Raw genomic sequence first — 5,368 nt, 5'->3', positions numbered from 1 at the left:
ACAATTGGCTGAAATAAAAGCGGAAAAAAAAAGTCGGAGTCCTTTGGGGGTGTGGTAGGGGATCTCACAACACTATTCAAATAGAACTTTTGTATTATAACGACCATCGACCCCATGTAACTGAACCCCTGTTTGTTAGCAAATAGTATAGATGTGTTTCTGAACTTTTAATACAGTTTTAAATCATTCTGTAGTTCTACATGGTAACAATTGTAACACTACCACTAACAATTGTTAGTTAAGATCTAGTTCTATTTTGAATTGTTTTTGTTTTTTTTTTTTGATCGGGAGCCTAAATTGGATGATGATCATTATATAACTCATGATGGCTACTATGAAGTATGGAGATGGCATAATCGTTACTATCGTATACTTAGAAAAAAACTAACTGAAAGCGAGATGGAGGCCTTAGCACCTGGAAGGAAAAACAATGAAAAATAATAGTCTTTTTTGTGCAATTAATATATTTTAAATAAAGCCGATTTACTTGTTTGAATGAAGTCCTATTCCTACAAGTTAAGTTAGATTGAAAATCAAGAATTTATGCGCATTTTTAACTAGCTAAGGCTATATTTGCTAAAGATGGGGGGCAATTTTCTTTGATTTTGAAAATCATTTATTTTTTATAGAAAACTACAATAGCTTCACGGGAATCATCTTTTAGCATATTTTTAAACAATTTCTCTGATTATAATGTATATCTTCAGTCATAAAAGCATAGTTTCGGTTCAAAAATGAACCATTTCCATAAAAAAGCTCTTAATAGAGCTTTTTAAGTGTGAAGTCCTATTTTTCAGACTAAATTATAGAAAATATAGTCAAAACACACTTTTATGTTTTAGATGTGTACATTTTCACCTTTTCTGATTCAAATGTGTATCTTCAGTCAGAAAAGCATAGTTTTGGTTCAAAAATGAACCATTTCCATAAAAATAGCTCTTAATAGAACTTTTTAAGTGTGAACTCCTATTTTTCAGACGAAGATTTAACTAAACCCCCGTGTAAGTGAATCCGTATGTAACTGAACTCTCGTGCAACTCAAGTCCCCAAATCTCGTAATCTAACGCTTGTGTATTATAACGACCACAGAGTAACTTCGCTAATACACGGGATGGGGGAATCGGAGTCCTTTGGGGGTGTGGTAGAGGATCTCACAACACTGTTCAAATAGAACTTGTGTATTATAATAACCACCAATCCCATGTAACCGAACCCCTGTATAACTGAAACCCCGTATATCTAGTCACCAAATGCTCCAAGCCTCAGAAGAAAAAGGGATTTTGAAAACAGGGAGCCCGATTTACGAAAAAAAAAAGGGGTACCCCCCATGCACCTGAACCCTCCGGGTAACTGAACCCGTGTATAACCAAAACCCCCCGTGCACCTGGATCCTCTTTAACGGAACCCGCGTGCACCTCCCCCCTCGATGCAACCCCCCCCCCTCCGAACACGGTTCAGCCCTTTCTTTTTAAATTGACAATATTTTTAAAACGTTAATTACGTATTATAAAGACCACATCGGCGAGGTAAAGCTAGGTCAAGTCACAATGTTATTCTATCGTTACTTTTCAATTAAGCTATTGAATACTTTCTAGCAATGTCCCTTGTAAGCGTCTACGCAAATATCTTTTCGCAAAAAATTCGCAAATCTCGTAAACTAAAGAAGTAATTACCCTTTTCATTACAAAAATAATTGCATAACAATGAAACAAGACGTGCTGGTTTTTTGAGCTTATCACCAAAAAGACAGTGAACTTTGAAATTGTGTCATGACCTGTAGGCCGCAAATAAAACAGGATGGAACATAAAGTCCTCAAAGTATAAGTTAACATACTAAAAACCTGTTTGGTACGGGGGCGTACGCAAATCCAGACGAGCAACTCTACTTATATATATATATATATATATATATATATATATATATTTGTTTTGGTTTCATCTGTTAGCTTTTGTATGGTAAGGAATATGGAAGATTTGACCCAGAATATATTGTGCATTTGAGAGGTCTTTAAGAAATGAAACTAAGAGAGGAAAGAAAATAACAAAATGAAAAATAAAATAAAAAAAAGGATGAAAAAAGAGGATTTGTCAACCAGTGGCTAACCATGAAGACGAACAAACAAGAAAATATTTTGACAAGGACCTCCGCCAAGTTGTCCTCAGTGCTAAACAAAACCAAAGAAAAGAAAAAAACAACGAAAATGTCTCTGAGAAAAAAAATAATAATAAAAAAAAATACAAAAACAATACACCGCTTTGGTGATTCAGCTTTCAGATCCTTCAGCCCAAATAGTATAAAAAAAGTAATTATGTGGGCATTCAAAGTTTGAATAATGAATAGCCTATACTGCTTTTGTCCTATCTCTAAACAATCCAACGAGTCAGAATTGAAACAACTTTAAACTAATGATCGTAAAATCTATTTTTCGAAGGCCTTGCGATCCAAACCTTTTAGAACTGAGACTAAATCAAAAAGGGAAAACTACAAAAGATAATATTTCTTTTGAGACAACTACCCAATAAAAATAAGTTTGCAAAGGTAAATTAAGGCTTTTCTTAAAGAAAATCATTCTAATTCCATTTCAAAGAAATTCATAAATATGTTTATCTTATTGACTATGACCATTACCGCCTGGGTACTTGGGGACAAAACTAATGATTTAAGTCATAGAGCAAAAGGTAAAGTATTATCTTGGTAACCTCACTTCTGCCTCGCTTCCCCCTATTTTTTTTTTTAAATGCCTTCTGATATCAGTCCTGAGCTGGGAATATTGGTAGTGGTACGTATACAAAAATGTATAATATATATATATATATATATATATATATATATATATATATATATATATATATATATATATATATATATATATATATATATATATATATATATATATATATATATATATATATATATATATATATATATATATATATATATATATATATATATATATATATATATATATATATATATATATATATATATATATATATATATATATATATATATATGTGTGTGTTATGCTTACTCATTATCTAGATAGTTTTTTGGACCTTGGGCTTGTCTCTCATGAATACTGGGATACTATTAAGTTGTCACTAGCAGCCCATTTTTGCTGAGTTTAGTAATGGTATTTAGCCTATTGTGCAAGGTTTAAACAAACCGGTGTATAGGATTTTATGAGTTCAGTGAATCCTCTTGTATATAATTTTTAAATGCAAAACTCTAGTATTTAAAGTCAAGGTGATAACTTTTACTTGAATTTCTACTTGTAGGCTCAGTGACAAGGCTGTTAAGAGTAGAACCCTATCAGAAGGTCGTGACAGGGCTCCTTATATGGGCATAGAATACTGACGGGGCACCAAATATGGGCATAGAGTCATTAGGGAGAACACGTGGTTAATGGGGTCAATGACCTAAATTTCACAACAACAACAACGACCTTGACATTCGCTGAGAGCGTGCACTTACAACAACAACAACATCGACCTTGGAACACCTGTGCTGTCGACCTCAATTCCCCTATCGTGAATCAATAATTCCCCTTAGAAACAACAAATTAATTTCCCTTTCTTGACAGATCAATCAGCAATGACATCATCTGTCAGACTTTAAAAATTTTCGCCTAGAAACGATTCTCCAGGAATAGATCCAAGTCATTAATGTCCTTGCCTCGGAAACAACTCTTTTGGTCGAACTCCAAAGGATATTAATAACCAAAGGCCATGGAAACAATTAGGCAAGAAGCATCTTAGCGATGAATTGTTTTAGCGCGCGAAAAGGTTTCCTATTAATTTGAAATGCGTTAGCACAGAGATGCCAATAACAAAGGAACACGCTGAATTTACGTTTAGGGATTATTTGGGCGAAACCGTTTTAGACAGGTTATGGAACTATTTCGGCGAAACGGTTAGAGACATTTTAAAAGATGATTTTAGGAAAGATTTTAGAAGAGAATTTAATGGTGAAACTCTGTGGTCGTTATAATACACAAGTTTCATTTGAACAGTGTTGTGAGGTCCTCTAACCCAACCCCAAAGGGTTCCAATCCTCCTACCCCAACCCCGAAGGAACCCCCCGGTCCTCAAAGACCCCCCAAGCTCCCAAAGGCCCTCCACCGGTCCCCAAATGTCCCCCAGGCCCCCAACTGCCCCCCCCCCCGGACGCTCAAAGGCCCCCCAAGCTCCCAAAGGGCCACCGGCGCCCCAAAGGTCCTCCACCGGTCCCCAAATGTCCCCCAGGCACCCAAAAGCCCACCCAGACCCCCAAATGGCCTCCCCGGAACCCCAAGCCCCAACTCCCGGCTCCAAACGGCCCCCCCAGCACCCCCAGGCCCCAAGGCCCTCCAGGGCACCACCGAACCTCCTATACACAACCCCAGCACCCGTCGTTCGGTGATGTGAGTTGTCTGAAATCGATGATTTGGGATGTGGAGTTTGCTACTTCAGGCTTTTCTGAGCAGGATTTCTTAGCCATTCGTAGGTGTGTGTTGACTGAAACCAATACTTTGGGATGAGTAGTTTGCTATTTCAGGCTTTTATGAGCTAGGTTTCTTAGCATTTCGTTGGTGTGTGTTGAGTGAAACTTATGATTTGGGATATGTAGTTTGCTTTTTTGACTTTTCTGAGTTGGATTTCTTAGTCTTTCATAGGTGTGTGGTGTCTGAAACCTATGATTTGGGATGTGTAGTTTGCTATTTTCGACTTTTCTGAGCTGGATTTCTTAGCCTTTCATAGGTATGCGTTGTCAGAAAATTATGATTTGGGATGTATAGTTTGCTATTTCAGGCTTTTCTGAGCTAAGGTTTTCTAGTATTTCGTAGGTGAATGTTGTCTGAAACCAATAGTTTGGGATGAATAGTTTGCTATTTTTGTCTTTTCTGAGCTTGTATTCTTAGTCTTTCGTTGGTGTGTGTTGACTGAAACCGATGATTTGGGATATATAGTTTGCTATTTTTGGCTTTTATGAGCTAGATTTCTTAGCCGTTCATAGGTGAGTGTTGTCTGTAACCTATGATTTGGGATGGGTGGATTGCTACTTTTGACTTTTCTGAGCTAGATTTCTTAGTCTTTCATAGGTGTTTGTTGTCTGAAACCTATAGTTTGGGATGACTAGTTTGCTATTTTTGACTTTTCTGAGCTAGGTTTCTTAGCCGTTCATAGGTGAGTGTTGTCTGAAACCTATGATTTGGGATATGTAATTTGCTATTTCCGACTTTTCATAACCGGATTTCTTAGTCTGTCGTAGGTGTGTGGTGTCTGAAACCGATGATTTGGGCTGTGGGTGGTGGGATTTTTTTGACTTTTCTGAGCTGGATTTCTTAGCCATTCGAAGGTGTGTGTTGACTGAAACCTATGATTTGGG

This window comes from Artemia sp. Qi Xiang Cuo, chromosome 18 (genome assembly GCF_049724085.1).
Source record: "Artemia sp. Qi Xiang Cuo chromosome 18, ASM4972408v1, whole genome shotgun sequence".
Lineage (NCBI taxonomy): Eukaryota > Metazoa > Arthropoda > Branchiopoda > Anostraca > Artemiidae > Artemia > Artemia sp. Qi Xiang Cuo.
Note: the sequence above shows the minus strand (reverse complement) of the source record.